Source organism: Delphinus delphis, chromosome 7 (genome assembly GCF_949987515.2).
Source record: "Delphinus delphis chromosome 7, mDelDel1.2, whole genome shotgun sequence".
In the NCBI taxonomy this organism is placed as follows: domain Eukaryota; kingdom Metazoa; phylum Chordata; class Mammalia; order Artiodactyla; family Delphinidae; genus Delphinus; species Delphinus delphis.
In genome coordinates, this window is record NC_082689.1 from 104,499,244 (window position 1) to 104,512,271 (window position 13,028).

Genomic DNA, 13,028 nt, shown 5'->3' on the forward strand with positions numbered 1-13,028 from the left:
TGAGGATCTAGTCTTATGAATATAGATGTTTGCTTTTATGTTAGAAAAAAATTACATGGCTCCATATCACAAAATTTAACATCTTTCCATTAAACATCACACAATTCTCATCATCATTATGCCCTACACACACCTTAAATGATGTGGAGTTTCTATTGATATTCATCAACAATAGGGTCCAGAAATTTTAAAAAAGAAATAGTTGCAGAAATGCATGTTGGGCAGTAATCTGTGGGTGCCCTAAAAGCTTGGGCCAACACAGATGCCTGGGATTCTGCCTCCAAGGCCTGGACCCGCCCACACACAGTCAGATGGGTCAGGTTCCTGCAGCCCTTCAAAGCTCCATTTGAGACCCCCTTCAAGAGGGGAGTTCCCAATAGGTGAAAGAAGCAGCAGCCACTGAGGATGGAATGCCCCACACCTACTTCAGTACGATATGATAGCTATCATTGGTTTCTGCTTTCATTGTGTCCAGAATAAAACAGGCTTCTTCCTGAAAGCTCTGTATCATCTCATCACTAATGAGCACACGGATTCCTGTGGGCCCCTGCTTGTGGACCTGGCTGATCTGGCAAGGGGAAACGCTGAAAAGCTGAGCAATTTTTTTCTGTCAGTTCAACATCTGTCAGTTCTTCTAGGTAGATAGTATGGTAAACGAAGAAAGTATTTGGGTCTCCATCCTCATGCTTCTCCTGCTGTTGTTGCTGCTCCCCCAGCTGCAAGGGTTCCTGACAAACATAAATGGTTAGACTTGGGCTCACATCAGGCCTTTTAATGCATTAAAAAGTCTGATTCCATCTGCAGGGCCACAGATTTGAATCACATCATCTCTAGTTAGTTTCAACAAATCTGCCCCTGAAAAGTTTGTTAAAAGCCTCGTGAATGTGGAAAAACGGTTTCGATGCAACCACTGCAGAACCTCCTGAGGTGTGGTTGTTGGCAGGAGGTTATCTGTGACTGGAGGGGCCACTGGCTGGTGATTTGGTGAACCATTTCCTTCCCCAAGATAAAGACTGCTATGGGAACTGCTGAAGCCAGGTGATGGGGAATTATTGACATACGTGATCTCAGGCCATGGAGAACACTCTGTGAGTATAGTTGTCTCATAGGAAGGTTGATACTTCTCCTTCTCATGAGGCGTTCGTTTCTCCATTTTCTCCCTGTCTGTTTTTTGTTTTCTGTCTGCACCTTTGGGCTTGAAGACTTCGATCTGGCAGCTGGCTGAGTGTAAGTGCTCAGTATATTCCCCATTCTTATTCTCCATGAAGGTATCAATTTGTACTCGAAATGGCACTCCCTTCTCTCCACCATGTTTCCTCATAGTGAACTCTGTGCTAATACAATGCACCTGATTAAACACAGATGTCCTCCTTGCAGGGTCCCACAGGAACTCCACTGTATTTAGTTGGTTTGGATTAGCCCTAGGATCGATTATACCCACAGACATTGGGATATCAAGAATGCTATCTCCAGGTGGGTTCCACCTCCAGCCTTCCAGCTGCTGATGTTCAGTGTATTGTAGCCGTCTGTCATGGAACACAACATGGAATATACTCTTCACCAATTTGCCATTAATTTCTGGTAGTTCTCCAAGTTTCCTGTTGTCTAGTATTCGGATTTCATAAGACTGGCCTTGATTGAGATATGTCAGGGTTTCATCATGGAGTTTCACTGCTGGAGAGGTGGCAGCACAAAGCACATATTGAAAAGGGAGGATTTTATTCTCATTGTCTGGAGGCAAACTTGACTCTTCTTGCTTAAAAATGGGCAATGCTAGGACATCACTCATGCTACAGGCACCAGCACGCAGTTGTGGCCGATCCCGGATAATCTAGCATCAGAGTCCTGCACAGCCGGGATTCAGTCACCTCATCCGTCAGAGGCAGCTTCAGAGCCCATGCCATCCTGGCTCCTTCCTTTTGCGCCAGGAGACACCGTTTCTAGTACAAAGGCGAGTAGTGTGAGTCTACCCAACGGGGGCAAGACTGCAAGACTGTAGAAAACTCCAAACCAAGATCTCCCACGCAATACTCACCAGCTGCCCCCAAGCCGCACCCGCACTGCCCGCACAACTAATCTCCCGCACCCTATGCTCCTCGCTCTTGGCTGCCCTGACTTCCAGAATCCCTCCCCCTCCCCCCTCCCCAGCCCTCTGGGGCTGCGCGAGGGTCCTCTGGCTTAACTCTTCCAGACTGCCCAAAGGCAACACTGAACTCCTCTCACTTCTACTCTTTGGGCTCTCCCCTTGAACTCGTGGTGGGCACTCGCTGCTTTCCAAACAGACCGGCAGCAGCCACCCGCTGCCTACCCTGCGCTCCCACGCCGCTTTCGCAACTTTTCCCCCACCCCTTTCTGCGGGAAACCCCCTCCCCCTCGGGAACCGGTCTCCTTACCCCTCCAGGCCTCTCTTCCCATCAGTCCCAAGATCACTTCTGGTAACGCCTTCTCAATCCCATGGCTCTTAGGACCAAATCCAGGTTCCTGCTGAGTTGTCTCCCTGCCCTGTGCAGCCCCCCACGGTCTGGAAGCATGGATGGAGAAAGCTCAGCACTGGCTTGAATCCTAGACTCACCAGGCTCCTCCAGCGGCCGCAGCCCCATCACCAAACAATCATGGCACCCTCTTCCTTCACCCTATCTGCTTCCTTTTATTCCCATTAATGTGACTACTAGAAAACTTTATTTTAATTATTTATTTTAAATTTATTTCATTGAGGTACAGTTGGTTTACAATGTTGTGTTAATTTCTGCTATACAGCAAAGTGATTCAGTTACACATACATATTCATCCTTTTTCATATTCTTTTCCACTATGGTTTATCACAGGATATTGGATATAGTTCCAATAGTGGGGTTTGGGCAAGGGATTGCATGCCTAGTGAAGGAGTGAGCCGTATGCATCATATTTTTGCAAAATGGCCTTCAGTTCTAGATGTTACAGAAATATTTTACACAAAATGATGAACCCGACAGTTATCTCAAATTTAGAGCTGAGGAACTTTCCTAGGACAAGCTCAGAGGCAGGTGAAGAACTTGGTAGTGGAGTGAACTTTGGTTGCCGGCAGGAAGCAAGGCTGTTGCATTGACTCTGGTCTTGACTCAACGTAAAACATTGAACTAATCGTTCCTCTGTGCCTCAGTTTCCTCATCTGCAAAATGGGAGAAGCTGGACTGAAATACGAATATACCTTAAATTCAACAATTCTATGACAGTTTCTTTGAACCTATAGTTTTGTTGGGTAGGAAGAAAAAACTTCATAGAAATTGGTGTTTAGGGATGAAGTTTTTTCAGCTTTGGCTGGTAGCAGTAAGAATTATTCCTACTTAAAACTTTCAAAAGGAGACTTCCCTGGTGGTCCAGGGGTTAAGACTCCATTCTTCTGGAGTTTCACAGTTTTCCTGGATATTTCCCGGTCTACAGGAGCCGTGTGCCTGACAGGGTCTTGGTGCTCTGGCTGGGTGTGAGGCGTGAGCCTCTGAGGTGGAAGAGTCGAGTTCAGGACATTGGTCCACCAGAGGATTCCCAGCACCACATAAGATCAAATGACGAAAGCTCTCCCAGAGATCTCCATCTCAACACTGAGACCCAGCTCCACTCAACGACCAGCAAGCTCCAGTGCTGGACACCCCATGCCAAACAACTAGCAAGACAGGAACACAACCGCACCCATTAACAGAGAGGCTGCCTAAAGTCATAATAAGTTCACAGACACCCCAAAACACACCACCAGATGCAGTCCTGCCCACGAGAAAGACAGGATCCAGGCTCACCCATCAGAACACACACACAAGTCCCCTCGACAAGGAAGCCTACACAACCCACTGAACCAACCACACCCACTGGGAACAGACACCAAAAAACAACAGGAACTATGAACCTGCAGCCTGTAAAAAGGAGACCCCAAACACAGTAAGTTAAGCAAAAAAAGAAAACAGAGAAATAAACAGCAGATGAAGGAGCAAGGTAAAAGCCCACCAGACCAAACAAATGAAGAGGAAATAAGGAGTCTACCTGAAAAAGAATTCAGAGTAATAATAGTAAAGATGATCCAAAATCTTGGAACTAGAAAGGAGAAAATACAAGAAACATTTAACAAGGACCTAGAAGAACTAAAGAACAAAAAAACAATGATGAACAACACAATAGATGAAATTAAAAATTACCTAGAAGGAATCAATAGCAGAATAACTGAGGCAGAAGAATGGAAATGACCTGGAAGATAAAACAGTGGAAATAACTACTGCAGAGCAGAAAAAAGAAAAAAAGAATGAAAAGAATTGAGGACCATCTCAGAGACTTCTTGGACAAAATTAAACACTCCAACATTCGAATTATAGGGGTGCCAGAAGAAGAGGAAAAAAAAAAAAGACAGAGAAAATATTTGAAGAGATTATAGTTGAAAACTTCCCTAATATGGGTAAGGAAAGAGTCAATCAAGTCCAAGGAGCACAGAGAGTCCAAAAACCAAGGAGAAACATGCCAAGACACATATTAATCAAACTATCAAAAATTAAACACAAAGAAAAAATATTAAAAGCAGCAAGGGGAAAGCAGTAAATAATATACAAGTGAATCTCCTAAAGGTTAACAGCTGGTCTTTCAGCAGAAACTCTGCAGGCCAGAAGGGAGTGGCAGGACATATTTAAAATGATGAAAGGGAAAAACCTACAACCAAGATTACTCTACCCAGCAAGAATCTCATTCAGATTCAACAGAGAAATTAAACACTTTACAGATAAACAAAAGCTAAGAGAATTCAGCATCACAAAACCAGCTGTACAACAAATGCTAAAGGAACTTCTCTAGGCAGGAACACAAGAGAAGGAAAAGATTTACAATAACATACCCAAAACAATCAAGAAAATGGTAATAGGAACATACATATTGATAACTACCTTAAATGTAAATGGATTAAATGCTCTAACCAAAAGACAGAGACTGGCTGAATGGATACAAAAACAAGACCCACACATATGCTGTCTACAAGAGATCCACTCCAGACCCAGGGACTCATACAGACTGAAAGTGAGGGGATGGAAAAAGATATTCCATGCAAATGGAAATCAAAAGAAAGCTGGAGTAGCAATTTTCATATCAGACAAAAGAGACTTTAAAATGAAGACTATTACAAGAGACAAAGAAGGAAACTACATAATGATCAAGGGATCAATCCAAGAAGAAGATATAGCAATTATAAATATTTATACACCCAACATAGGAACACTTCAGTACATAAGGCAAATGCTAACAGCCATAAAAGGGGAAATCGACAGTAACACAATCATAGTAGGAGATTTAATACCCCACTTTCACCAATGGAAAGATCATCCAAAATGAAAATAAACAAGGAAACACAAGCTTTAAATGATAGTTTAAACAAGATGGACCTAATTGATATTTATAGGACATTCCATCCGAAAACAACAGAAAGAATACATTTCTTCTCAAGTGCTCATGGAACATTCTCCAGGAAAGATCATATCTTGGGTCACAAATCAAGCTTTGGTAAATTTAAGAAAATTGAAATCATATCAAGTATCTTTTCCGACCACAATGCTATGAGACTAGATGTCAATTACAGGAAAAAAAATCTGTAAAAAAATATAAACACATGGAAGTAAACAATACACTACTAAATAACCAAGAGATCACTGAAGAAATCAAAGAGCAAATCAAAAAATACCTAGAAACAAATGACAATGCAAACACGATGACCCAAAACCTATGGGATAAAGCAAAAGAAGTTTTAAGAGGGAGGCTTATAACAATTCAATCCTACCTCATAAAGCAAGAAACATGTCAAATAAACAACCTAACCTTACACCTAAAGCAATTGGAGAAGGAAGAACAAAAAAACCCCAAAAGAAGCAGAAGGAAAGAAATAATAAAGATCTGATCAGAAATAAATGAAAAAGAAAAGAAGGGGATGATAGCAAAGCTCAATAAAAGTAAAAGCTGGTTCTTTGAGAAGATAAACAAAATTGATAAACCATTAGCCAGACTCATCAAGAAAAAAAGGGAGAAGACTCAAATCAGTAGAATTATAAATGAAGAAGGAAAAGTAACGACTGTCACTGCAGAAATACAAAGGATCGTGAGAGATTACTACAAGCAACTATATGCCAATAAAATGGACAACCTGGAAGAAATGGACAAATTCATAGAAAAGCACAACCTTCTGAGACTGAATCAGGAAGAAATAGAGAATATAAATAGAACAATCCCAAGCACTGAAATGGAAACTGTGGTTAAAAATCTTCCAACAAACAAAAGCCCAGGAGCAGATGGCTTCATAGGCGAATTCTACTAAACATTTAGAGCAGAGCTAACACTTATCCTTCTCAAACTCTATATAAATATAGCACAGGGAGGAACACTATGAGGTCATCATAACCCTGATACCAAAACCAGACAAAGATGCCACAAAAAAGACAACTAAAGGCCAATATCACTGATGAAAATAGATGCAAAAATCCTCAACAAAATACTAGCAAACAGAATCCAACAGCACATTAAAAGGATCATACACCATGATCAATTGGGGTTTATCCCAGGAATGCAAGGATTCTTCAATATACACAAATCAATCAATGTGTTACACCATACTAACATATTGAAGAATAAAAACCATATGATCTTCTCAACAGATGCAGAAAAAGCTTTTGAGAAAATTCAACACCGATTTATGATAAAACCCTCCAGAACGTAGGCATAGAGGGAACCTACCTCAGCATAATAAAGACCATATATGAGAAACCCACAGCCAACATCATTCTCAATGTTGAAAACCTGAAACCATTTCCACTAGGATCAGGAAAAAGACAAGGTTGCCCACTCTTACCACTCTTATTCAACATAGTTTTGGAAGTTTTAGCCACAGCAATCAGAGAAGAAAAGGAAATAAAAGGAATCCAAATCAGAAAAGAAGAAGTAAAGCTGTCACTGTTTGCAGATGACATGATACTATACATAGAGAATCCTAAAGATGCTACCAGAAAACTACTAGAGCTAATCAATGAATTTGGTAAAGTAGCAGGATACAAAATTAATGCACAGAAATCTCTTGCATTCCTATACACTAATGGTGAAAAATCTGAAAGATAAATTAGGGAAACACTCCCAATTACCTTTGCAAAAAAAGAATAAAATACCTAGGAGTAAACCACCTAAGGAGACAAAAGACCTATATGCAGACAAGTATAAGACCCTGGTGAAAGAAATTAAAGATGATACAAACAGGTGGAGAGATATGCCAGGTTCTTCAATTGGAAGAATCAACATTGTGAAAATGAGTATACTAGCCAAAGCAATCTACAGATTCAGTGCAATCCATATCAAACTACCAATGGCACTTTTCACAGAACTAGAACAAAAAATTTCACAATTTGTATGGAAACACAAAAGACCCCGAATAGCCAAAGCAATCTTGAGAAAGAAAAATGGAGCTGGAGGAATCAGGCTCCTGGACTTCAGACTATACTACAAAGCTACAGTAATCAAAAGAGTATGGTACTGGCACAAAAACAGAAATATAGATAAATGGAACAGGATAGAAAGCCCAGAGATAAACCCATGTATCTATTGTCAACTAATCCATGACAAAGGAGGTAATAATATACAATAGAGAAAAAACAGCCTCTTCAATAATTGGTGCTGGGAAAACTGGACAAATACGTGTAAAAGAATGAAATTAGAACACTCCCTAACACCATACACAAAGATAAACTCAAAATGGATTAAAGACGTAAATATAAGGCCAGACACCATCAAACTCTTAGAGGAAAACATATGCAGAACACTCCATGACATAAATCACAGCAAGATCCTTTTTGACCCACCTCCTAGAGAAATGGAAATAAAAACAAAAATAAACAAATGGGACCTAATGAAACTTAAAAGCTTTTGCATAGCCAAGGAAACCATAAACAAGACAAAAAGACAACCCTCAGAATGGGAGAAAATATTTGCAAATGAAGCAACCAACAAAGGATTAATCTCCAAAATTTATAAGCAGCTCATGCAGCTCAATATCAATAAAATAAAGAACCCAATCCACAAGTGGAAGAAGACCTAAATAGACTTTTCTCCAAAGAAGGTATATAGATTGCCAACAAACACATGAAAGGATGCTCAACATCACTAATCATTAGAGAAATGCAAATCAAAACTACAATGAGGTATCACCTCACACCGGTCAGAATGGCCATCATCAAAAAATCTAGAAACAATATATACTGGAGAGGATGTGGAGAAAAGGGAACCCTGTTGCACTGTTGGTGGGAATGTAAATTGATACAGCCACTATGGAGAACAGTATGGAGGGTCCTCAAAAAAGTAAAAATAAAACTACCATATGACCCAGCAGTCCCACTACTGGGCAAATACCCTGAGAAAACCATAATTCAAAAAGAGTGATCTACCACAATGTTCATTGCAGCTGCATTTAGAATAGCCAGGACATGGAAACAACCTAAGTGTTCTACGACAGATGAATGGATAAAGAAGATGTGATACATACATATAATGGAATATTACTCAGTCATTAAAGGAAATGAAATTGAGTTATTTGTAGCGAGGTGGATGGACGTAGAGACTGTCATACAGAGTGAAGTAAGTCAGAAAGAGAAAAACAAATACCGTATGCTAATACATATATATGGAATCTAAAAAAAAAAAAAAAAAAGGTTCTGAAGAACCTAGAGGCAGTACAGGAATAAAAACACAGACATAGAGAATGGAGTTGAGGACACGGGAAGGGGGAAGGGTAAACTGGGATGAAGTGAGAGTGTGGCATGGACATATATACACTACCAAATGTAAAATCGATAGCTAGTGGGAAGAAGCCACATAGCACTGGGAGATTGGCTCTGTGCTTTTTGTCCGCTTAGAGGGGTGGGATAGGGAGGGTGGGAGGGAGACGCAAGCGGGAGCAGATATTCGGATGTATGTCTATGTACAGCTGATTCACTTTGTTATACAGCAGAAACTAACACACCATTGTAAAGCAACTATACTCCAATAAACATGTTAAAAAAAAAAAAAACACTGTGCTTCCTTTGCAGGGGCATGGGTTTGATTCCTTGTTCCGGAACTAAGATTCTGCAAGCTGCGCGGTGTGGGAAAAAAAAAAAAAAAGAAAAACTCTCAAAAGGAAATACATGGCCATTCTGCCTCATGTTTTCAAGACCTCAGGGTGACTGACAGCAAAAATGTGAGCTATGGTGCAGAGGTCTGAGGTCAGAGTGGGCTCATTTATAGCAGAAATAACAATATATTTCCTTCCCCGCGTCTCTGATGATGGAAATTCTTACTTGCAGATGAATCTCCTGAAAGGAGAAAGACCTGTCCTCATGGGGCTCACATTCCACGAGGGAGACAATAAATAAACCTACAAAACATACGTTGTTATGCCAAGTAGTGATGCTATAAAGTTCTTAAGGAGGATGAGGCAGGCTGAAGACCTAAAGTGAGCAAATTGAGGTTAAGTGGCTATTTTAGATAGGATGTTGGGGAAGCCTCTCAGATGAGGCAACATTTATGTAAAGGGAGACCATTTTTCTAGGATGAGGAGTAACAAGAATGAAGACCCTGAAGGAGAAATGAACTTGGTATGTTCAAGAAACAACAAGAAGACCCAAGTATCAGGGCAGAAGTTAGTGGGTGTTGAACCCAGACCACTTGGGAGGCCCAAGTGGTCCCATAGACCTTGCTGGTCACAGCAGGAAGTTTGAATTTTATTATGATTGTACTGGGAAGCCATTCGAAGATTTAAGAGGAAATAAAACATATTTTGATTTATGTTTAAATCTAGTTGCCCCGTGAAGAGTTAACTTTAGGGGCAAGAGTTGGGGCAGAGAGAGCTGCTAAGAGGCTCCTGCAGAGTCTCCCTAGAGGAAGTGGTAAGATGCTTAGGGCTGGCTGGATTCTAGACATGTTTTGAAAGAGGAGCCCAGGGGAGTGATCGTCAGGTGGGGTGTGAGGGGCGAGGGAAAGAGAAGGGACAAGAGTAACAGAGAGTCTTCAGACAGAGAAAGACAAGCATCATATGATATTGCTTACACGTGGAATCTAAAAAGATGATCCAAATGAACTTATTTACAAAACAGAAGTAGAGTCACAGATGTGGAAAACAAACTTATGGTCACCAGGGGGTGAGGGGGAGAGGGAAAAATTGGGAGACTGGGATTGACATATACACACTACTGTATATAAAACAGATAACTAATAAGAACCTACTGTAGAGCACAGGGAACTCTACTCAATACGGAGTAATAACCTATATGGGAAAAGAATCTAAAAAAGAGTGGATATATGTATATGTAGAGCTGATTCACTTTGCTGTATACCTGAAACTAACACAACATTGTAAATCAACTATATCCCAATAAAAATAAAAATAAATAAAAAGTGACAGAGATTCTTGTCTCTGCAACTGGTTGAACAGACATCCATTTACTGGAGCCTGGGGTGGAGGGGTAGGTTCATTTGGGACCTACCTGTTACATGTCCAAGGGGAGACGTTGGGTGTGAATTCGGAGCTCAGGGCTGGGGTATGGACTAGAGAATACTTGGAATATTTAGGCACCAGCAACAATTATGTGCATGTTATGAAGGCCATGGGACCAGATGAGGTGTGAGGCAGCCCTGTAGTGAGCTGTGCTGGGAGGGTCACATCCCTGCCACACTTGGGGTGGACCCAGGTTTGGAGAAGTTATGGGGGGAGGGGGACCCTGCCTTGGTCTAAACTCTCTGCTGGGCCTCAATCCCTGTCTTTCCAGAGACCTCTGACCTCTGGAAATTACTGGGCAAGGGTAACATTAGTAAGACAAATCCTTTCTTCCTCAAGCCTTTGTTAAACTCTATTACCTTTCAATTAGAACTAAAGGTAAAGAGAGGTGGGTGATGGCATTCCAGACCTCTACCACCCTCATGCCCTGACTGGAAACTGTCCTTGAGAATAAATCCAAGTGTGCTGTGTGAGATGTAATACATCATGTTGGGAGACCGAGCTCCTTCCGGTGACCGTCACACTTGGATTTCATAGACACAGGTCTTGCTGGTGGCAGGATTTAGGCCGCAGGGCCATGCATTCCATGGAGACCTTTAACCTGTTCGAGTGGCTTCCGGTTATGCTGTGAATTCAGCTGGGATTGCAAGTGCAGCTACACAGAAGAATTTGCAACCCACAAGTTACCTCCTTCACCCTGGTCCATGGCTCACCTATACACGTCATCCTTGTCACCAGGCAACAAAGGTGACACTTCTTCTAGCTGTTCTTTGATGTTGGAAGGAATCACTGGATCTCCATCTGTGTGCTGGGACCTCTTTGGGCCTCATTTCTCTCTGTACTTCTTCTCCTCCATCTTCAAAAAATTGCCTTCTGGGACGAACTTGACAGTACTTAGGACATAACAGGCACCCAAGGCAAATTTGTTGAATAAATGAATACCCAATAATTTTATAGGGGAGTCAGGTTTACACTGGCTTTGCTTTTCCAAATAAATGAAAAATCTTTGAAAGAAAATTCCAGCCTTCAACTTACTATTTCCTGGGACCAAGAATTTCAAAGGAGTTGCCTATGATGCAATTTGCTGAATTCAATTCAATTGCTTAACAAATATTTATTGATCGCCCTTGTGCCAAGCACTCTTCTAGGTACAGAGATATAACAGTGGATAAGACAAGTCCTTACCTTCCCAGAGTTTACATTTTGGTGAGAGCAGACAGATGATAAATAGGTAAGCAGATAAAAATATAATATCAAGTCAGGTAGTTGGAATGCTACAAAGAAAAATAAAGCAGAGTGAGGGAACAGGGTCTGGTGAAGGTGCATTATTGGATGCGCTTTGCCAGGAAGGCCTTCTGCAGAGGCAACTTTTGGGCTGAGAACTGAATGAAATGAGGATTAGTCATATGAAGGTCTGCGGTGGGGCTAGTCAGAAGGAACTGCAGTGTGAAGGCTCTGAGCTGGGAACAGGGTGTCCTTCCTAGACAGCCTGTAAGGAGGTCACTGTGGCTGGAGCTGAGTGGGAGCTGCCAGAGGGCTTGCAGCCCTTCACAAGAGCTCTGATATTATTCCATGGGAACTGGGGAGCCGATGGCTTTTGAGTAGAGGAATGACATCATCTGACTTAGGTTTTCAAAGGATCCGTCTTATTGCTGTGTGGATAGTGGATCTTAGAGGACAAGAGTGGGAGTGAGGAGACCGGTCAGAAAGCCTTGCAGTGAGAGATGGAGATGGGTTAGGGTGGTAGCAGAGGAGGAGATGAGAATGGTCAGATCTCAGACGTATTCTGAGCCTCTGGGATGTGCTGATGGATTTGATGTGGGATGAGGGAGAGAGAGATGAGTCAAAGGTACCTCTAAGAGCGTAAGCCTGAGTCACTGGCTGCGCGGGATGAGAAGGAAACACAGGTGGGAGCAGATGGGTGGTCAGTGGTGAGGGTGGGCAGAGTGCTGGAGATATGGGCTGGGGAATGACCTGTATGTAGATGGTACTTAAAGTCATGGGTCTGGATCAGGTCCTGGAGGAAGTGTGTTAGCGATGGGGAGGAAAAGGTGTCCACACAGGCAGCAGGGGTTGGGCACGACACAGTTTTTCTTCTTCTTTTTGTCCTCCTAAGAGGGAAATAACTAGCTTAGAATTCCTGCTTAATTGGGGCTAAATGGTCACATGGCAAAAGCACTTCCCCCATCAAACAGGGTAAGGTGCCTCTGTTATCTCCTCAGACCAGACAGGGACAATCAAAGAGCTGAGTGTGACTCACATGTTTATCAGCAGCTTTTCTTCCATAAAATCCCTCATGCCTGTCTTTTTGTCCTTTCTTTCCTATTTTGCTTTTTTAACCTGTGCTGGCAAAATATACAGTGGGGACAAAATCAAAGTACACAATATTTTTCTTCTCCCAAGAAGAATGCTTGTCTTTATAGATCTGCTTTTGGAGGAGGATAAAGAAGAAAATGTCACTATCCTCCCAGGCAGGTCCCAAAAAACACATTGTGTATTATCTCTGGCTGCCCCAGAGGAG

At 41.9% G+C, this 13,028-nt stretch overlaps 1 pseudogene; it reads right to left on the reverse strand.

The window, feature by feature from the left end:
• Positions 1–421: 421 nt before the first annotated feature.
• Positions 422–1,904, reverse strand: LOC132428211 (alpha-globin transcription factor CP2 pseudogene; annotated as a pseudogene).
• Positions 1,905–13,028: the final 11,124 nt, after the last annotated feature.